The following is a 23,137-nucleotide window of genomic DNA, read 5'->3' as shown; positions in this document are numbered from 1 at the left end:
TGATGCGGTGTTTTTCGCAAGTATACGAACGCGTCAGAGTAATATAAAAGATTGTCGAATCCACAGAGACCAAGTGTCAAGCTATCGTTATCTATTGTTATGGTGTTTATCAAAGGCAGTCAAAATAGGTGTTTTTCGTAGTGTGCAATGAAAAGTAAAGTATTTAAATAGATTTAATTAATAAAGACAGGGTCGAATGTAATTCACGTAATCAATTGATAATCCAAGTACTTGCTAATAGAACTACTTATGGGCAATGTTTCCTACTTTGAAAAGAACTAATTTAACAGGAACTGTCGCTTTCGCGTATTCAGAACCGAGTTATACTCCCTAATCAAACCCTCTTATTGTCACTTATAAAAAGGCGCGCATTGCGTTAGAGTAGTAAACCTATTTTTAAGAAATATAGTATCTTGACTAAGTTGAAAAGTATTATAACCTGGACTTCTTAACCAAAAGAGGTTCTTACGAACCAGACTCTAAACTTATAAACGCGTCCGAAAATAGTTTTAAAAACTCTTTTCTTCTTAATGTTAAGACTCCTAATGAACTAAACAAAGAGCTTTCGCTGTTTTTGAAATAGTTAAAAACAATTAAGTTTAAATAGACGTTGGACGGCTTTCGATCTTACCCAACGGAATTGAAGTGCAGGAAAACTTAATTTGAAAGTTAAAATAGCCCTTAAGTGTTTCTACGAACAATTGTACGGATTATCGGTTTAATTACGATCCTTACATTCTAACCTTATAAATTAAGTTAGACATGGTAAAGTAAAAGTGCATTAAAGTAAATAAAAGTAGTGTGAGTGCGGAAAGTAAATAATTTAAAGCGAGTGCGAGGAAATAAATAATTTAAAGCGAGTGCGAGAAATAAATAAAGTAAAAGCGAGTGCGAGAAATAAATAAAGTAAAAGCGAGTGCGAGGAAATAAATAATTTAAAGCGAGTGCGGGAAATAAATAATTTAAAGCGAGTTCGGGAAATAAATAAAGTAAAGGCGAGTGCGGGAAATAAATAAAGTAAAGACAAGAAATAAAAACCTGCTCCAATCGGAGGGCTGAGTAAATTGCAATGCGGAAAAGAAAATGGCGGCAGGATTAACTTCCTTCCAAAGTGCTCCAAACTCGATTACAGACTCTATCACAGACTTGATTACACAATTGTGGTAACACTCCAATGCGAAGCGATTACCACTATAAAATACTGAATATATGCCTAAGTGAAACAAAGTTGCTTTTGAGTTTGCCTTTGCTCTAAGTTTAGATGATTGTAAAAGAGAATTCGCGTTTCTATTTATAACCAAGTAAAAAAGATGGAAATGACTTGGATGCCCTTCAACTTGAAAATAGGAGGGAACCGTTTTTCCTCTTGTGGCGCCCGCCACAAGCACAATATGGGGCGCCTTAGTGGAAGTAGTGGGAAAACGTGGGAGTTGATGGAAGTTGAATTTGACACGTCATGGCTTGGCCTGTGGCGCCCGCCACTGGGTAGGCCATAAGCACAAAATGCTGAATTTTAGGGTTTTTAGCCCTTTTTCACTCCTTTTCTCGATCGGGGCTCCGATTAAAGTAAAAACCTGAAAACAAAGGAAAACACAGTAATAACACAACAAAATGACAATAAAACAACTAGAATGCATGTGAAATCGGAGTCGAAAATACGTAAATTTTAGTGTTATCAAACTCTCCCACACTTAAACCTTTGCTTGTCCTCAAGCAAAACATTATAAAGCTCATGAAAGAAAAACCGGTGTAAACGAGTGCTTCAGGTAGAAATTCTAAGTTCAAGTCGGGATGCAGTGATAGGTACTAACTGAGTGAACTAAGGGTATCATGATGACACTAATCCGCGAATACGGACATAAACTTCATTCCTATATTAATCAACCCATATTATCCCACAATACCTAGGCCTGCCTCTTCATCTCTTTTTGTGTCCTTTTCATTCAGGCGCAATCACATTAAGCCCGTTATCCGTACATGCTTCATAGTAGAGTGGCCTATTAGTGATTATGATCTGAGCATGGGTTTTCTGGCACATAAATATGTGTAAACCCTTTTATTGGACCCAACTATAGTTATGGGGGATTGGATCGTAATCCGCCCTACCGAGTTCAGTGCCAGATACCTCTGAACCAACTAGCAGTGGGTACTGCTTTTCTTTTTCTTTTTCTTTTTCCTTTTGTAGCAATTTTTACAATCCTTTGGTTTAAACGACTTTGTGAGGGTCACCTATACCGGAGTTGTCTTTTTGCTTTCTTTTATTTTTTTGTTTTTCTGGATCATTCACTTATTTGCATTGGTCCCCTACGTAGAGGATGCGTAGGCCGGAGCTGACTGCTGGGATAAACTACTGAGGACTTATACGGAAATGATGATTAAGGCCATGGTATATGGGGTTTCGGGAATGATTCCTATATTTACGAAGCTTATGGTGCTAAAATAATACTGATGTTTCGCAAAGTTCTCCCAAGTCACCGCATCCTTACTCAAAACATGTCCTTAAAACCTGAAAGCTTTCGGAATAGCACTGTTTTCTTTTGCAAAAAAAATTTGGTGGGGCTAAAAGGTATGGGGAGGTAGGATTGTACTAAGGATCTACTATATTTGGTGACTCGTCAGACTCATGCATTATACTAAAAAGAAAAATAAACAACTAAAAGGAAATAAGAATAAATAAACTATCTAAAAACAGTAAAGAAAAAAAACGATAGAGGAAAAACGAGAAATGCAAAATAAATAAAAGGCGATAGAGTCTCCTCCCACACTTAAATCGAACATTGTCCCCAATGTTTCGAAATAAGATAAGGAAGAGTTACGTGGCAACCTATTGCTGACCACTAGTGCCCTCGCCATCCTGAGGTGGACGACGTGATCGGGTACGACGACGGTCTCTTTGATCCATCCTCGCCTGCAGGGCATCTTGAGTGGTCCTTACGTCTCGAAGGTGACCTAAAATGGTACCCTGAGTGTTTTCTACGAGAGCAATATGTTGCTAGTGGTAGTGTTATTGATGGGCCTGTGTATTTGTGATCGTTTGCAGGGACTGTAGAACAGTGTCGTAGGACTTGTCTTTCCTCCGTTGCGATTCTTGCATGAAGTTCATATTGTCCGCCATTTGTTGTTGGATGGTAGAGAGTAGGTCATCTCGCCTCTGCTCTCTAGCCATGTGGTCTCGCCACATCTCCTTTGTAATATAGAAGCCAGGAGTGGTACCTGCAGAAGAAGAAGATGGTGCGGTGTGTGGTGGTGAAGGATGATGGGGGGACACATGGGGTACGGGAGATCTCTCTCTCCGGTCATATTCATCATCAGTGTCTGGTCCTGCCTCATCAGGAATGTTAGGAGGAAGAGGACCCAAAACAGGTGGAGCATCTAAATCGTAGGTCTAATTCCTCTCATCACGTATATCGGTACGTCTAGTGCAAGATAGAATAATAGATGAGATGGCTACACCATGAACCATAAGTGTATAACCTCCTTCTCTCCTTGAACGACACAATTTCATGTCTCTCAGAAATTTTAAGTTAATTGTGCGAGGCGGTAAGGGGTCTAGGGTAGCCATCTCATTGTTCAGGTTGAGTGCCCGAGCAATAGACGTAATCAATCCACCAAAAGAAATCGGTCCCGCCTTATTCAGGGTTAAAATCATATGGGCGAGCATAAACGAACCGAATTAATTCGCCTATTTGTGAGGCTTCCTTGCAAATATAGAAGCTCTTCAGCATTAACCTTATTTGGATTCTCCCGGCCAAAAATAGTGCATGCCAACAGATATCTAAAAACTCTGATGGCCGAGTTATGGATAGTTGAGGCAAGAACTCCTTCAAAAGAGTTTATGGAAGTGTTTGATAAACGCTCCCAGAAGGAAAATACCTCAACAGACCATTCGGAATCCAAAGGGGCCTCACAAATAGCACCTTCCCCATGAGGGATCCCTAACAAGTTGGCTAGTTCGTCGGTACTGAATTGGTATTCAACAGCAAACATTCTAAATTTGACAGTACCAACTGTGCTAGCAGTGTTAGGGTTAACAATATAAATTAAGGAACTTAAAAATTCGATTGTCAACCGCTCATAGGTGGGTTCTTTGTTGATAAAGAAATTATGCAAACCTAAGTTGTCTAATAAATGGAAAATGCTATGGTAGATACCTAAAGTGTAGAGACAGTTTTCGTCAACATACCTTGTCGGGAGGATTTCCCGATTTTGCAACCGTTCAATGATTTTTCTTTGTCTCTCCCCCGGTTTCCCTCCTCGAAGAATGAATCCGCTGAACTTCATTTGAATGCTCTTGAAAAGTGGATGAAGAAGATGAAGTGGTTGGTGAAAAGGTTGGATTTTTACAAAATCCGGCGGATGAAATCGAAAATGGAAAGTGGATTAATGATTTGTGTGGTATGATGGTTAGGAAAGTATGAGCTTTTTGTGGGTTCAAGGACTTTTTTCCAAGGTGAAAAAATGGGTTTTGGAGGTTGTAAATTGCAAAAATGGTGAAGAAAAGGGGTCTGCCCCGACCATTTACAGACGTTGTGGCGGGCGCCACTGGTCCTATGGCGGGCGCCACAAGGCAAATCTGGCTGGGCCAGATTTTGGTCCTTTGGTTTGGGCTTCTCTTGTCTTTTGGCTTTGAGGGGTCTGGATATCATTTGTCTTGTGATTCTCCTAGTTTCTTCGACTTGCATAATTTTTATAAAAGTGAAAGAAAAAAAAGTGAAACTGAAACAAAAAAAAACAGAAATTAAATATAAATAAATAACTGAAAAATTAAAATGCAAAAAAAATAAATATAAAACATATATAGATAAAAATAGAAATACTAATGTATAGTAGTGGTTTATATAATATTCAAATGCGATAATAATGAGTAATGCAAATACGAGAAATATATAAGAGAGAAATAAAATGAAATGAAATGGTGAGATCAGGTAGTAGGGGTGCCGTCTGCCTGAGTGGATCCACGGAGCACGGCTATCTCCTGCCTGAGCTCTGCGATCTCCTGATATAGACAATCGGCTTCAGTAGCATGGGTGAGATCAGACACTCCTATCTGTAAAGTTAGGTCCGCCACTTCCTGTCTAAGCCCTGCAATCTCTCTACGGCACTCAGCAATCTGGGTGCGTATGTCGGGTGTCTGCAATGAATGATTATTAGAGAAAACAGTGATTCTAGGAGATGGTGGTGTAGGCGTGTATTCAGCAGCGGGTGGTGATCTCGGTGCCTCGACGGTCTCTCCCTGGCCCTCTAGAGCATAACTCCAATTCGCTGGATCATGCACACTGGTCATCATAGGGTTTGGCAGTGTGAAATAATGGATAGCCTCACTGTCGACTAGCAATCGGAACTGACATGGGTGGAAAGAGGCTCTCCTCATCAATCCTCTGGTCAAAGAGAAATCGATGTCCATGGTAGTGTATCCACAGTAGGTCCGAAGATGCAACAGCTTGCGAGACAGACCTAAAGCGACAGCAATCTGTGTGATGATTCCACCAACATAGATGACTTCTTCGGTGGATCTAGAGATACCGCTAGGATTATTCAATAAAAAGTTCCCACATGCTACTGGGCGAGACTGGGATGCGCAAAATAATAGGAAGATCTCCTCTTCACTCAGTAGTGTCTCTGCATCCTGTCTTCCCAAGAAGGAATGTGCTAATATCATTTGAAAATATCTGAAGGTTGGGTTATGTATGACATAAGATAACTGCGTAGATGGATCCTGGCTTCCGCCACCTGATATATCACTCCAAAACTTCTCCACCTCCTTGCCCAAAAAATATCCCATAGGTGTCTCCGGGATAGCATCAGGAGTGGTCTGGAAGCCCAATAAGTCGCTGAACTCTTTCTGGCTGAAGGAGTATTCAACTCCAAAAAGTCTGAAAGCAGCATACCCATCTGGTCCAGAATATGGGTCATAGTCGAATGAACTCAGGAACTCCAAAGTCAGGTTCCTATATGTGTTACTCAAATCATCAGCAAACTCGTCCCAGTGAAGCTGGTGGCTAAGGAATCGGATACTCGGCTCGATACCCAGTGCCTCCATACAGTGTTGGTCAGGGTAACGTGTGGGTGCCATAGGACGCTGATATAAAGCAATGTAGCGCTCCCTCTGAGCATTGTCTCTATAGGCAACATGCATGTCATCAAAACCCTGCATCCTGTAAAAGTTAAGAAAGTGATCCTGAAAATGCAAACCATTCAAATTTTTAGTCTCTATGCAAAATAAGATAAAGTAAAATAAATGCGAAAAAAGTAAAATGAAAAGAAAAACCATGGGTTCCCTCCCACGCAGCGCTTGTTTAACGTCATTAGCTTGACGATCTGAATTTATACACCTGTAGTAGTAGGAATCGGTGGATCAATCAGGGTGTGGCTTGAGTAGTATGCTGGAATGTCTCCTCCTTCGTAGAGCTTCAGTCTTTGTCCATTTACAATGAATGGGATACATGTTTGGTTCTTGATTTCTACGGCTCCTGACCTCAGAATCTTGGATACTTCGAAAGGACCAGTCCATCTTGAACGTAGCTTTCCAGGGAAGAGTCGTAACCTAGTGTTGAAAAGGAGAATAGAATCGCCTACATTGAAGTTTTTCTTTACTATTCTTTTGTCGTGATAGGCTTTTGTCCTCTCTTTATATATTTTTGCATTCTCGTAGGCAGATTGCCTAAGTTCTTCTAATTTATGAATGTCTAGGGTACGCTTTTCTCCAGCGGCTAGGTAGTCTAAATTCAAAGTCTTAATGGCCCAATAGGCCTTATGCTCTAATACGAAAGGTAAGTGACAAGATTTTCCATAGACTAGTTGGTAAGGAGTAGTTCCTATAGGGGTTTTGAAAGCGGTTCTATAGGCCCATAATGCTTCTTGAAGCTTCTGAGACCAGTCTCTCCTAGAAATAGAAACAGTTTTCTCTAGGATTTGTTTTATCTCCCTATTAGATACTTCTACTTGGCCACTAGTTTGTGGGTGGTACGGTGTTTCTACTCTATGCCTAACTCCATATTTTCTTAAAAGTTTGTCAAATATTCTTGATATAAAGTGTGATCCTCCATCGCTTATGACTAAACGTGGTGTTCCAAATCTAGGGAATATATAGTTTTTAAATAGTTTGATTACTACCCTAGTGTCGGTTGTGGGTGCAGCTATAGCTTCAATCCACTTAGACACATAGTCTACAGCTACTAAAATATACTTGTTTCCTAAGGATGGTGGAAAGGGTCCCATGAAATCTATACCCCATACGTCAAAGAGTTCTACTTCCTGAATGTTTCTTAGAGGCATTTCATCATGTCTTGAAATGTTTCCAGTGCATTGGCATCTATCACACTTGACAATGAAAGCATAGACATCACGCCACATGGTAGGCCAGAATAGGCCAGCTTGAAGAATCTTGGCGTATGTCTTAGAGGTGCTCGCATGTCCATCATAAGGTGCAAAATGACAATGCTCGATAATATTATTTACCTCTTCTTCTGGAACGCAACGGCGAAAAATGCCATCTTTACCCCTTTTGAAAAGGAGTGGTTCGTCCCAATAGAAGTTTCTCACATCGTGGAGAATTTCTTCTTGCGGTGGTAGTCAAGATCGGGGGGTACTATATCAGCAGCTAGGTAATTCACGAAATTTGCATACCAGGGTACGTTACTTATTGCTAAGGAATTTTGGGGGTGCTCATAAGGATCTAGGTTATTGTCTTCAATGGTTTCTACTCTAGCGATCAGTCTATCATAGGCGAAATCATCATTTATGGGTACTAGTTCAGGTTTTAGATGTTCTAGCCTAGAAAGGTGATCGACTACTACATTTTCAGTGCCTTTTTTTTATCTCTTATGTCTAAATCAAACTCTTGTAGTAATAGAATCCATCAGAGTAACCTGGGCTTGGCATCTTTTTTACTTAATAGGTAACGAATGGCAGCATGATCGGTGTAAACAATAATTTTTGCTCCTACTAGATAAGATCTAAATTTGTCTATAGCGAAAACTACAACGAGTAATTCTTTTTCGGTTGTTGCGTAGTTAAGTTGGGCGGCATCTAGGGTTCTACTGGCATAATAAATGGCATGTAATTTTTTATCTTTTCTCTGTCCTAGAACGGCTCCAACTGCATAATCACTAGCATCGCACATTATCTCAAAAGGTTCCGACCAATCGGGCGGTTTCATAATGGGTGCAGAGATTAATGCTTGCTTTAAAAGATTAAATGCGTCATTACATTTTTCATCAAAAATGAATTCAGCATCTTTCATTAAAAGTCCGGTTAACGGTTTTGTTATTTGGGAGAAGTCCTTAATAAAACGTCGATAGAATCCAGCGTGTCCAAGAAAGCTTCGGACTTCTCTGATGGTTTTTGGGGGTTTTAGGTTTTTTATAACTTCTATTTTAGCTTTATCTACCTCTATACCTTTTTCGGAAACTATATGTCCTAAAACTATTCCTTCGGTCACCATGAATTGACATTTTTCCTAATTTAGCACGAGGTTCACCTCTACGCATCTCTCCAGGATTTTCTCAAGGTTAGCAAGACAATTGTGAAAATTGAATCCGCAAACCGAGAAATCATCCATAAACACTTCCATGATACCATCTAGGTAATCTGCGAATATTGACATCATGCAACGTTGGAAAGTAGCTGGGGCGTTACAGAGGCCGAAAGGCATTCGTCTGTAGGCAAAAGTTCCATAAGGGCATGTAAAGGTAGTTTTCTCTTGATCTTCTGGGTGAATAGGTATTTGGAAGAATCCAGAGTATCCATCTAGATAACAGAAGTAGGAGTGTCTGGCTAGACGCTCCAACATTTGGTCTATAAATGGTAAAGGGAAATGGTCCTTCCTAGTTTCTTTATTTAATTTTCTATAATCTATACACATCCGCCATCCTCCTTCTAAACGTTTTGCTACATGTTCGCCTTTATCGTTTTGCACGACTGTGATGCCTCCCTTTTTAGGTACTACATGCACAGGGCTCACCCACTTACTATCCGAGATCTGGTAGATTATACCTGCCTCAAGTAACTTAAGAACTTCCTTCTTAACAACATCACTCATTATAGGGTTTATTCTTCTCTGATGCTCCCTAGAGGGTTTTGAATCTTCTTCTAGCGAAATCCGATGCATGCATACGGATGGGCTTATACCTTTCAAGTCAGAGATATTATATCCTAAGGTTGAGGGATATCTTCGTAAAACGTCTAAAAGTTGGTTCGTTTCCTCATGGCTCAAGGTAGCACTAACTATAACTGGACGGTTCATCTTTTCATCGAGGAACTTGTTGAAAAGTATATCTTCGGCAAATATTTTTATATCGTATCCACAGAGATTGGTTGATATTACCGCCGTTCTATAATCCAAATGTTGTAAGTTTAGAAAGTAACACGGTTGTTTTGGTTGGAAAGTTATCTTGTGAGTAAATATCACTAAAAACAGTAAAATGGTTTTAATCTAATGTAAAAGCTTGGCAAGATTGGAGTTCACTATTTCAAATGCTTATGATTCCTTATGATAAATAAATAGATTCAAGATTATTGATGATGTTCAAGTATCCTCTCAAAGTCATTTATGTCTAAATGATATTGTGATAATCACTATATTGATCCTTAGACGATCTCTCCACCTAATTATCAATATAGCAATCTTTAATGCTTAATACCAAAGAAGAGTAATGAATAAATCTATCTCTACAACTTATTCACTACTTGAAAATCTGTTTTATGTCAAGACTCAAATAATCTCTCTCGACAACTACTCAAATCTGGTTTTCAACTTAGGGCAAAAACAGTATTCAATACATCAACAATCCTTATCATATATATAAATCAAATGGAATACATAAACATATGAGAATAGCTACTACCTCCAATCTTGACAAAAGGGAGTTTAGCTCCTCATCATCATTGTTCAAAGCAGAAAGTTAAAGAAGAAAAACTCTGTTTTTCTCTCTTACAAAATCTCTCAATATCAATGTGAATAATAGTGAATGAATGATTCTCAATAATGTGTTTTTCTCTCCTAAAAGAGTTGACATTTCCTTAATTGATCATTTCCATCCAAAGCAGAAAAGCTATTCCAAGGCAGACCCCAAAATGGCAAAACCAGCTGGCCTTCAAAACAGCACTTTTGACCCAAAAATCAGTTTGCTGGATTCGCAGGGTTCGCGGGGCGAACTGATGCTGTCTCATTCAGTTCGCGGGGCGAACTTTGTTCGCGGGGCGAACTGAAGCTGCCTCAGTTTCCTTGCTTTGCAAGCTTCATCCAAAATCTTCCATATTATGATGCTGCAATCCAAAGCTTTCTCATCCAAAAATTCTACAAAACTAACAAATATGTGAAATAACTATTCAAAACAAAACCTAATTGCATTTATACAAAATAGTGAGAATAAAAGTGTGTAATTACATCAAAACTTGGTAAAAGGGACCAATAAAATGATATAAAAAGTAGTACCAATTGGTCCCTAACAACTCTCCCCAACTTAGCATTTTGTTTGTCCCTAAACAAAAGTTGCCACCCTTACAACCAAAGCAATGACACAAAAGATTGAAACAAGGATTTACCAAGGACATTCAAATGGTTCAAAAGCGTTTGGCATTTTCTCAATTCACCTATCTCAATTCTAGACAAAACATGAATAAGGGAAATGGTAAAGTGCAAAAATCATTCCAAGGAATTCAAAGCCATATATGCCAAAATTGAATCAAACTTACACACACATCATAATAATGAAGAATAATATTAAGGGTTACTTTCACTCATCCAAGCAATTAAATCAACAACAACTCAAATCATGCGGTTATCACAACAAGTACCAAATCATGTGAAAAACAAGAATCAAGAGGTCTTTCAAAGGTTGTAATGTGGCTTAGGTTACAAGAAAGGATATGAGTAAGAGAATTCAACCAAATTGCCTATCCTAAGGGAGCATTTCCAAATATTCAACTCTACACACTTTTCCTTTCTTCGATCCCTATCTTTTTCTTTTTCTTTTTCTTTCCACATCCACACAACCATGAGCATTTTCTTTGCTTTTCTTTTTCTAATCCTTTTTTTTCTATGCTCTATGGTTTCAAGGGTGATTTCTTTTTCTTGTTTCTTTTCATATTTTTACCCTTTCATAAAAACTCACTTTTCCAAGTTTCTAATCAACTTTTCACTTTACTCTCCCCAACTTTAGATTCCAAAACCAAATTTATTCAATAATGCTCCCTACTTAGACATAAGCAAAAGGAAAAATTTTGCAAACAACTCGGTTTGAGGTTTCAACTGATACGAAAGAAATTAGGATTCATTTATTCCACAATTTTCAATTGATTTTACAATGATCAATCAAATGAATCCTAAAATAAGCTCAAAGGGGTTTAACTAAGGATTATTCCTCACAAGGTTAGTTGATTCAAACTTTTTGGTCAAGTGGTTTTTCTCACAAACAATGCCTCTATCATTTTCAAAATTTTCACACAAAAATAGATTGATGCATGATTTAGCATGATAAGAATGAGTTAAAATAATGCTCGGTTTCCCGCTTTTTAGTGTATAATGGAAAGCCTCCTCACAATTGGTTAAGTCCTATTTTGATTCAAAACTGACATATACTTCAATGAATTTATGACATGGAATTTGCACACACCATCAAACTACTCATGTTAATTCTAGAAAGCGATAAAGTGTACCTTGAAAGGCCGACACTAATTCTTATCATCACCATTCGAAGTGTCCTATGCTTCTTTCTTTGCGATCATTTCTCGGTTGCTTTAAGCTTGACTTAAGAGTAAGAACAATTAAACAAAAAATGTTGGTAAACCAATTTGATTGTAACACACTTAAATCTCAAAAAGTATTCATGCAATTATCAAAACAACCAACAAACCAAAGTTCAAAATTCAACAAAAACAGTAATAATACACAGAAAACTCAAAATAAAAACAAACCCTATAATTCAACAAACTCCTTAATCTTCCTTCATTTTATCGCCATGGGTAGCACCACTTCCTGCACCCCCAAAAAAAAAATTGGTCTGCCCTTAGGCCACTTATCATAATCAACATAATCCTCTTAGGAAGGGAATGGAGAGGGGAAGTTTTGAAATTTGGAGGTTTGGAAGTGGAGCAGCGAGGTTGTTGAAAGAATCTCCTAAGTTCGTGAAAATAGGAATGAAACGAAAATGACATAAAACAAAAGTTTTTTTTTTTTCAGTTCGCGGGGCGAACTTTGTTCGCGGAGCGAACTGAAGAAAATTTCAAAAAAATTGGTTCTGCCATTCACTGTTCGCGGGGCGAACCTTGTTCGCGGCGCGAACTAAAGCTGTGAATTCAGTTCGCGGGGCGAACGGTAAAAAACAGAACCCAATTTTTTCAAAATTTAACACAGCAGAAACTCACACAGCAGAAAAAAAAATTAAAATGCAGACTTACAACGTTGGGTTGCCTCCCAACAAGCGCTTTGTTTAACGTCGTTTAGAGCTCGACGGTTCAACGGTCTTCACGATCCGGCTTTGTTACGCAACTTCCTAAAGGGCTTTGTTGTCTTCAAGAGGTTCTTGATGAACCTTCGATAAAATCTGATACCACCCGTTTTCGGAACTATTTGCACAACACTCACTCATTCACCATCGGAGATAGAACAAATCATCTCAGCCTCTACTAGTTTGACAACTTCCTTCTTCTTCAGCACTCGCATCAATTGATTCTCCTCTTTTGTGGATAGTGCATTACTAACAACCACCGGTTTAGTACAGGCATCACCAAGGAACACATACTTCAAATGTGGCTCTAGTTTTGGCTCTTCCACTTCCTTTGTCATCTCCAAGCCTTCGTTTTTGGTGGAAACTTTGTAGACTCCGATAAGAGATTTCTCTGATGGATTAGAGAGATGAACCTGGTCTGTGATCTCAACTACTCCCTCTTGGTGGCATCGATTCGGAAGGAGTCACACTTACCATTGAAATGCTTTTTGGCTTCAAAAAGATTGAAGGCTACCTCTTCATCTTGTACCCTCACTTTCATTAGTCCATCATCAATATCAATCATCATTCGTGCCGTTTTCATGAATGGTCTTCCAAGAATTATAGGAACCTCACGATCTTCATCCATGTCTACTATCACAAAATCTACCGGAAACAAGAATTTGTCCACCTTCACTAACATGTCTTGAGCAATTCCGTATGGTGAAGTGGTAGACTTGTCGGCTAGTTGTAGAGTCATCCTTGTCGATTTAATCTCAACATTCCCCAATCTTTTAACAATGGAGAGAGGGATTAAATTTATACTAGAACCCAAGTCAATCAAACCATTTCCAATGTATGTGCTTCCAATGGTTACCGGTAGAACAACTCGGCCCGGATCGGACTCCTTCCTTGGTAGAGTCTTTTGGATGATGGCACTACACCGTGCATCAAGCAGTATGGTTTCGTCTTCCACGTGTCTCCTTTTCTTTGTAAGAATGTCCTTCATGAACTTAGCATACCGTGGCGTTTGTTCTAATGCATCAGCAAATGGAATGTTGATTTGAAGTTGCTTGAAGATGTCCATGAACCGTGCATAATGCTTAGCATTATCCTTCTTTGATGGTGCGTGCGGATATGGCAAATGTTGAACTGGAATGACCTTCACTCCTTTGTCTCCTTTTTTCTTCTTTCTTGGTTCGATTTCCTTATTCATTTCCGCTTCACACTGCTGTTCCTCCATCAATTGCTGGTTCTGCTGTTTTCGCGGCGCGAAGCGAGATCGCGGCGCGAACTGAGCAGTTTCTGCCACTTTCTCCTTTTCCAGTACAACATCCATATCATTCTCTATTGTAATTTCCTCACTTTTTTCACCTGTCAACTCTCTACCACTTCTAGTAAATATTGCTTTGCAGTGCTCCTTTGGATTGGTTTGAGTGTTAGCGGAGAAAGAGGATCCTGCAGTTTGTTCCGACAATTGTTTTGCAAGCTGACCTACTTGATTCTCCAAATTCTTGATTGCTGCCTCGGTGCTCTTCTGATTTGCCATGGAGGTTTGCATGAATTGTTGGAGAGTGTCTTCTAGCGTTGAATTTCCTCCTTGCGATTGTTGTCCTTGAGAATTTGGGTGTTGATAAGGACTTTGCTGCTGAAAATTCTGGTTGTTGAACCTTGATGGTTGATAACCTTGATTGTTCCTTTGATAGCCTTGATTTTGATTGTTCACATAACTCACTTCTTCTAGTGGAGGGCAGAAACCAGTAGGATGATCTCCTTGACATAATTCGCAACATGCTACTTGATGTCGAACTTGAGAACCTTGAATTTCCTTCATTTGCTGTGGAAGCTTGGCCATTTGTTGAGTAAGCAACTCCACTTGTTGAGAGAGTAGCTTATTTTGAGCAAGAATGGCGTCATTGGTATTTAACTCAAGAACTCCCGGTTTACGTTGTGAAGGACTACGGTCATGTTGACTTTGACGATCATTGAGTGCCATCCGGTCAATAATGACTTTAGCTTCTTCCGCATTCTTTGACATAGGAAAGCCCATTTAGAAAAATGTGTTCTGTGAGTTGATTGGAGCCCATTTAGAAAAATATGGATTTGAGTGAGCTCATCAAAACCATGACCCTTGCATTTTCTCAACATTGACTTAAATCTTTCCCAAGCCTCATTTAAAGACTTGTTGCTTCCTTGAGTGAATACTGCAATAGCCGTTTTGGCTTCCATGAATCGGGATTGAGGAAAATATCTTTCTAAGAACTTTTCTTCTAACAAATTCCAATCCGTCATCACTCTTGATTCTTGATCAAGGTACCACTCTTTTGCCTTTCCTACTAAGGAGTGTGGGAACATCCTCTTGAATAATGCTTCTTCACCCGCTTCGTCTATTCCCGTAGAACCCGCAATCTCATAAAATTTAATGAGATGGGTATACGGATCTTCATGATCCATCCGGTGAATGGATTTGCATAGAGAAGTTGGAGAATTCCGGTCTTCATCTCTGTATTTCTTCCTCCACGGGCAAATTGAGCATTTCTTCTTGGACTATTAGCGTACATTTCGGTACGATTGTCATCCGCCATGTTTCCGTCACAAGCCTCTACAACCACTTCTTCGATTGGAACAAGTGCAGAAGTAGATGCTTCTTCTCTCCGGTTCCTCTCTTCGGCTAGTTGCCTTCTTCTTCGTGTTTTGCTATTGAGCTTCCGAAGTGTTCTTTCAATTTCAGGATCGAATTGAAGTTGCTCCTCGGTTGCTTTTCCTCGCATGCACTAGAATCTACAAAACTAACAAACCAAGTGAAACAAAAGAGGGATAACAATAAAAGTAACAAAACTTAAAACAATGAATTATTGCAATGCTTGTAATATCGACACCAATCCCCGGCAACGGCGCCAATTTGTTGAAAAGTATATCTTCGGCAAATATTTTTATATCGTATCCACAGAGGTTGGTTGATATTACCGCCGTTCTATAATCCAAATGTTGTAAGTTTAGAAAGTAACACGGTTGTTTTGGTTGGAAAGTTATCTTGTGAGTAAATATCACTAAAAACAGTAAAATGGTTTTAATCTAATGTAAAAGCTTGGCAAGATTGGAGTTCACTATTTCAAATGCTTATTATTCCTTATGATAAATAAATAGATTCAAGATTATTGATGATGTTCAAGTATCCTCTCAAAGTCATTTATGTCTAAATGATATTGTGATAATCACTATATTGATCCTTAGACGATCTCTCCACCTAACTATCAATATAGCAATCTTTAATGCTTAATACCAAAGAAGAGTAATGAATAAATCTATCTCTACAACTTATTCACTACTTGAAAATCTGTTTTATGTCAAGACTCAAATAATCTCTCTCGACAACTACTCAAATCTGGTTTTCAACTTAGGGCAAAAACAGTATTCAATACATCAACAATCCTTATCATATATATAAATCAAATGGAATACATAAACATATGAGAATAGCTACTACCTCCAATCTTGACAAAAGGGAGTTTAGCTCCTCATCATCATTGTTCAAAGCAGAAAGTTAAAGAAGAAAAACTCTGTTTTTCTCTCTTACAAAATCTCTCAATATCAATGTGAATAATAGTGAATGAATGATTCTCAATAATGTGTTTTTCTCTCCTAAAAGAGTTGACATTTCCTTAATTGATCATTTCCATCCAAAGCAGAAAAGCTATTCCAAGGCAGACCCCAAAATGGCAAAACCAGTTGGCCTTCAAAACAGCACTTTTGACCCAAAAATCAGTTTGCTGGATTCGCAGGGTTCGCGGGGCGAACTGATGCTGTCTCATTCAGTTCGCGGGGCGAACTTGGTTCGCGGGGCGAACTGAAGCTGCCTCAGTTTCCTTGCTTTGCAAGCTTCATCCAAAATCTTCCATATTATGATGCTGCAATCCAAAGCTTTCTCATCCAAAAATTCTACAAAACTAACAAATATGTGAAATAACTATTCAAAACAAAATAAATTAAACCTAATTGCATTTATACAAAATAGTGAGAATAAAAGTGTGTAATTACATCAAAACTTGGTAAAAGGGACCAATAAAATGATATAAAAAGTAGTACCAATCGGTCCCTAACAGAACTCATATCTCAGGTTCTTAGGCAGTTCCTTAAGTTCTAAGGTTGGTTTCTTAGGGCATGGCATAGGATCTGGGGTAAAGGATAAACATTCGTAAAGGTTATCATCGATGTAAGGTTCTTTAAAGTCATCATCTTCCTTTCTGGGGGTTGATGGTAACTTAATTGTTTTTATAATTTCTTTTTGTTCTAATTCTTTAACACATTCATCAATGATATCTAAGGCATAACACGAGTCTCCCATCACAGGTGCCATAAGAAATTTCGAAAGTATAAATTCTATTTTCTCGTCACCTACCTCAAATGTCAACTTTCCTTTCTTGACATCTATTATGGCTCCTGCAGTTGATAAGAATGGTCTACCTAGAAGGATTGGTATATCATTGTCCTCTTTGATGTCCATGACGACAAAATCAGTAGGGATAAATAGTTGACCTATCCTAACAGGAACATCTTCTAAAACGCCTATCGGATATTTAACAGATCTATCGGCTAACTGAAGTGACATCTTAGTGGGTTGTAACTCTCTTAAGTTTAACCTCTCACAAATTGCTAGAGGCATTAGGCTCACACTAGCTCCTAAGTCTAGAAAAGCTTTATCGATGACATGATTACCTAAAAGGCAAGGAATGGAGAAATTTCCAGGATCTTTATCTTTCTTTGCTAATTTGTCCTCGGAAATTGCATTACATTCCAAAGGCTTCGGATCGTCAAGTCTACGTTTGTTGGTAAGGATGTCTTTGAGAAACTTTGCATAAGAAGGTATTTGGGTGATGGCTTTTGTGAAAGGGATTTCTACATGAAGTTTTTCTATAACTTTAATAAATTTTTGGTACTGTTTATTGATCTGGGTTTGTTTGAGTCTTTGCGGATTTGGTATAGGTGGTTTATATGGCGGGGGTGGTACGTAAATTTTATCTTTAGGTTCTTCTCCTTTCTCTCGACCTTCCTGGTTTTCAGATTCCTCTGGTTCCTTTACTTTGTCCGGGGGTTTGGTACATTCCTTAGAAGTTTCGGATTCACTCAATCTTGGGTTTGGTGGCTCATCATAAGCGTTCCCACTTCGTAGGGTAATGGCATTGGCTTGTCCTCTCGGATTTTGTTGAGGTTGTCCAGGGAATTGTCCTCCAGGTGTAGTCTGAGGGGCTTGGTTTAAAGCTACCTGAGAGATCTGGGTTTCAAGCATCTTGGTATGAGTAACTATTTGGTCAACCTTGGTTCCTAACTGAGTAATCAATTCGTTAACATGGATGTTTTGGTTCATGAACTCCTTGTTCTGTTGGGTTTGAGCGGTGATAAAATTTTCCATAATTTTCTCAAGGCTCAGCTTTGGTGGTACAGGTTGCATAGGTTGATTTGATCTTGGGGCTTGATAACTAGGTCTCGGAGGTGCATTATTTTGGATAGGGTTATTGTTTTTATAGGAGAAGTTCGGGTGATTCCTCCATCCAGGGTTATAGGTATTCGAGTATGGGTTCCCTTGGGTGTAGTTCACTTGCTCGGAGTGGGTTTCGCTCAATAGACTGCATTCTGCAGATTGGTGTCCTTGGGTTCCGCATATCTCACAATCCGACGAAATTGCGGCTACAGTATTCGGGTTCGTGTACATATGCTCGACTTTGAGGGCTAATGCGCCCATTTTAGCTTGCATCATGTCTATAGAGATCAGTTCATGCACTCCTCCTTGGGCTTCCTTCTTCTCAACTGTCGCTCGTTCGACTCCCCACGATTGATGGTTTTGAGCCATATCTTCGATGAGGGCACTAGCTTCAGGGTAAGGTTTGTTCATCAGAGCACCGCCTGCGGCAGCGTCGATGGTCATCTTTGTTTTATAATGAAGTCCATTATAGAAGGTTTGAATGATTAACCAATTTTCTAAGCCATGATGTGGGCATGCTCGTAACAACTCTTTATATCTCTCCCAAGCTTCGAACAACGATTCTCCTTGGTTTTGAGTAAATCTAGTTATATGGTTTCGAAGAACGGCGGTCTTACTCGGGGGAAAATATCTAGCAAGAAAAACTCTTCTAAGGTTATCCCAAGTTGTAATGGAATTGGGTGGAAGGAAATCTAACCATGATAGGGCTTTATCTCTGAGGGAAAAAGGGAATAATCTTAAACGTATTACCTCAGGAGAAGCTCCATTGGTTTTAAAAGTATCTGCTAATTGAAGAAATATTTTTAAATGTTGGTTAGGGTTCTCGGTAGCGAGACCCGCGAATTGTCTTTGTGGTACTAGTTGCAACAGGGATGGTTTAAGTTCAAAATTATTGGCTGGGATAGTTGGGTTTACTATACTAGAACTAGGTTCTTCATTAGATGGTTGAGCAAAGTCCTTAAGAGGTCTTTGGTTTTGATCTTCGGCCATAGCTCTCTTAATTCTATGAAAGAATAAACTTGCGCGAGCGTAACATTCAGGTTCCGCCAGAGGGTTTACTAAGCTTAAACTTCCGGTACTGTGAGTTCTTCGCATTGACCAGCGGGAAATAACCTAAGTCTAAACGATATAACAACAGGAAAATGAAATTTGACGAAATTGGTCCCCGGCAACGGCGCAAAAAACTTGATGCGGTGTTTTTCGCAAGTATACGAACACGTCAGAGTAATATAAAAGATTGTCGAATCCACAGAGACCAAGTGTCAAGCTATCGTTATCTGTTGTTATGGTGTTTAACAAAGGCAGTCAAAATAGGTGTTTTTCGTAGTGTGCAATGAAAAGTAAATTATTTAAATAGATTTAATTAATAAAGACAGAGTCGAATGTAATTCACGTAATCAATTGATAATCCAAGTACTTGCTAATAGAACTACTTATGGACAATGTTTCCTACTTTGAAAAGAACTCATTTAACAGGAACTATCGCTTTCGCGTATTCAGAACCGAGTTGTACTCCCTAATCAAACCCTCTTATTGTCACTTATAAAAAGGCGCGCATTGCGTTAGAGTAGTAAACCTATTTTTAAGAAATATAGTATCTTGACTAAGTTGAAAAGTATTATAACCTGGACTTCTTAACCAAAAGAGGTTCTTACGAACCAGACTCTAAACTTATAAACACGTCCGAAAATAGTTTTAAAATATCTTTTCTTCTTAATGTTAAGACTCCTAATGAACTAGACAAAGCGCTTTCGCTGTTTTTGAAATAGTTAAAAACAATTAAGTTTAAATAGACATTGGACGGCTTTCGATCTTACCCAACGGAATTGAAGTGCGGGAAAACTTAATTTGAAAGTTAAAATAGCCCTTAAGTGTTTCTACGAACAATTGTACGGATTATCGGTTTAATTACGATCCTTACATTCTAACCTTATAAATTTAGTTAGACATGGTAAAGTAAAAGTGCATTAAAGTAAATAAAAGTAGTGCGAGTGCGGAAAGTAAATAATTTAAAGCGAGTGCGAGGAAATAAATAATTTAAAGCGAGTGCGAGAAATAAATAAAGTAAAAGCGAGTGCGAGAAATAAATAAAGTAAAAGCGAGTGAGAGGAAATAAATAATTTAAAGCGAGTGCAGGAAATAAATAATTTAAAGCGAGTGCGGGAAATAAATAAAGTAAAGGCGAGGGCGGGAAATAAATAAAGTAAAGACAAGAAATAAAAACCTGCTCCAATCGGAGGGCTGAGTAAATTGCAATGCGGAAAAGAAAATGGCGGCAGGATTAACTTCCTTCCAAAGTGCTCCAAACTCGATTACAGACTTTATCACAGACTTGATTACACAATTGTGGTAACACTCCAATGCGAAGCGATTACCACTATAAAATACTGAATATATGCCTAAGTGAAACAAAGTTGCTTCTGAGTTTGCCTCTGCTCTAAGTTTGGATGATTGTAAAAGTGAATTCGCGTTTCTATTTATAAGCAAGTAAAAAAGATGGAAATGACTTGGATGCCCTTCAACTTGAAAATAGGAGGGAACCGTTTTTCCTCTTGTGGCGCCCGCCACAAGGCCATGGCGCCCGCCACAAGCACAATATGGGGCGGCTTAGTGGAAGTAGTGGGAAAACGTGGGAGTTGATGGAAGTTGAATTTGACACGTCATGGCTTGGCCTGTGGCGCCCGCCACTGGGTAGGCCATAAGCACAAAATGCTGAATTTTAGGGTTTTTAGCCCTTTTTCACTCCTTTTCTCGATCGGGGCTCCGATTAAAGTAAAAACCTGAAAACAAAGGAAAACACAGTAATAACACAACAAAATGACAATAAAACAACTAGAATGCATGTGAAATCGGAGTCGAAAATACGTAAATTTTAGTGTTATCATACCCTTACAGTTTTGGCTTGTTTGTCGAGGTTGATATGACCCCTCTTGACTAAAGCCCAACCGTTTGTCTAAGCCTCTTGTATGTATATAGTGTGTGATGCTTGATCATTTGTGATTGGTGTTTACTTGTTGTTTGAGCTGACTTGCTTCCTGTGTGAGTTAGATGCATGATTAGAGACCTCAACTTAGGGATATCTGATTGCATGACAACTTTTAGGCTCGAGTCTTAGTCTCCCTATTAGTTTGTTCTTTCCCCTGTTAAGGGGAACTACGTCGCCCTGATTCTCATACCAGATGAGATACGTAGGCAGGAGATCAAGCGAGATCTCTCAGGGCAAGCTTTTTGTTTCTTTTGACGTCTCAGCGTCTCTTTGTGTTTGTGTGACAACTGTTAGGCTCGAGTTCCACACTCCCTATTAGTTTGTCAATCCGATAACCTCTTTCTTTGGTATTCGCGGGTTAGCGTGTGTTTTTTGTTTGGAGTCGGATGTAAGACCATCTATTGGCATTCTGTTTCCTTGTTTGTGGTTTTGTTCGGAGTCGGATGTAAGTCCATGTATTGGCATTCTGTTTCCTTGTGTGTTTTTGTTTGGAGTCGGATGTAAGCCCATTTATTGGCATTCTATTTCCTGTTGAGTGTTTCTTTTGACGTCTCAGCGTCTCCTTTTTGTGTTTTGTTTCGGTGTGCGTTAGCCGAGCTACGGATGCTCTGATTCTTACTCTGGATAGAGAAGATACGTAGGCATAGGATGCGATGTCCTAGCGAGCATGTCTCCCATTTCCCCGAACTACGTTGACTCTGATGTTTGTTTCTGACAAACTACGTAGGCCCAGGATGCGACATCCTGCCGAGTCCACTTCCTCCGTTTTCCACCTGTTTATTATTCCAGTGTGTGTGCATTCTCTTTGAGCAGTTATTTAGCAACCTTATCCTATTCTTTTGAGCGTGGATCCCGTCGAGTACGGCGGACGTGAGGGGTGCTAATACCTTCCCCTTGCGTAACCGACTCCCGTGCCTTGCAATCTCTGGTCGTAAGACCGTTCCTTTTCCCTTTCTTAGGTTAGTCCTGCGCTTCCTTTCCGTCATAGGATGAATAGCGTCGGTGGCGGCTCTGTAAATTGTTTTTTTCCGCCAGTTATTTTTCGCGTTGCGACACCTATACTGATTCTGACGTTGATTCTGATATCCTCGACCTTGGGCTTACTGATTTGGATGAGGAGCAATCCAATGTTGCTGGTATGGCTCTCTAGGCATTGTTGGTTGCTCATAAGGGTAGCGTGGCACTGGAAATAATGGTTGCTGAAAAGTTGGAGGACCATAGGGTCTTTTCAGTGCACCATGAGAATACTCAACATCTACCACAACTACATTGATATCCTCTTCTTCCTCTTGGGAACTGCTAAGGGATTCAATCTCGCTAGTATGGCTACTCGAGGTGCATTAGATTCTTCTATTTTTGAGGCTGATCTCGATGTATTCTCCTACTTTCACAAGGTCGTAGAAGTCTAATGACTCGTTGCCTACCATCATTAGGAAGTATGGGCTTTGCAAGGTATCCATGAACATGTTAACTAATTCCTTGTCTAAGAGTGGTGGTTGCACTTTGGCTGCCAATTCTCTCCACCGTTACGCATATCCTCTAAAGGATTTGTCACTCTTTTGAGATAAGCTTCGTAGCTTCCTTCGGTCTGGAGACATGTCCAAGTTGTATTTATAATGCTTCAAAAAGGCATTGGACAAATATTCCCAAGGATGAATGTGGCTTATTTCTAACTTTATGTACCAACTCAAAGATGCCCCACTCGCACTGTCTATAAAATAGTGAATCATCAGCTTATCTCCGTGAGTATGGGAATCTATCCCCTTTGTACTTCTCGAAGTTTGGTACTTTGAATTTCATGGGTATAACTAGGCTTGGAACCAAACACATGTCATCAAGTATCAATGTGTCAAAGCATTCCATAGCCCTCAATCTTTTCTCAATATCATGACCTATTTCTGAAACTTTATTCACTTGATAATGCTCCACTTTTGTCATCAAGTGTGCACCTTGGCAATTTAGCATGTTCCTTGTGAATTGAGGATTCCTATCATCATTGTGAACAACTGGGTTCTTCTTCACCATAAGGACTTCATTCGATATCGGGATATGCATCGGATGAGGTCGAGTAGGAACGTCCACTTATTGAAGGGCATAGTCATGAGGAAGATCATATGTCGGGTTAGTCACCACAGTAATGCCATATCGGTAGCCAACATTCTCCGTAACAACATGATGAAGATTTGACGTAGCTATCACAAGCTCCAACGTTCGGTATACCTAGCCTTTTAAGATGTTTGTAAT

At 39.3% G+C, this 23,137-nt stretch overlaps 1 non-coding gene across 1 annotated transcript; it reads left to right on the top strand.

Annotated features, from left to right (window-relative positions):
* The first annotated feature begins 18,406 nt into the window (after positions 1–18,406).
* Positions 18,407–18,513, top strand: LOC127109945 (small nucleolar RNA R71). Its single transcript, XR_007797188.1, has one exon. It is a non-coding gene; the product is annotated as a small nucleolar RNA R71 (small nucleolar RNA).
* The last annotated feature ends 4,624 nt before the right edge of the window (positions 18,514–23,137 follow it).

Source organism: Lathyrus oleraceus, chromosome 7 (assembly GCF_024323335.1).
Source record: "Lathyrus oleraceus cultivar Zhongwan6 chromosome 7, CAAS_Psat_ZW6_1.0, whole genome shotgun sequence".
Lineage (NCBI taxonomy): Eukaryota > Viridiplantae > Streptophyta > Magnoliopsida > Fabales > Fabaceae > Lathyrus > Lathyrus oleraceus.
This window is presented reverse-complemented; position numbering and strand designations above follow the sequence as displayed.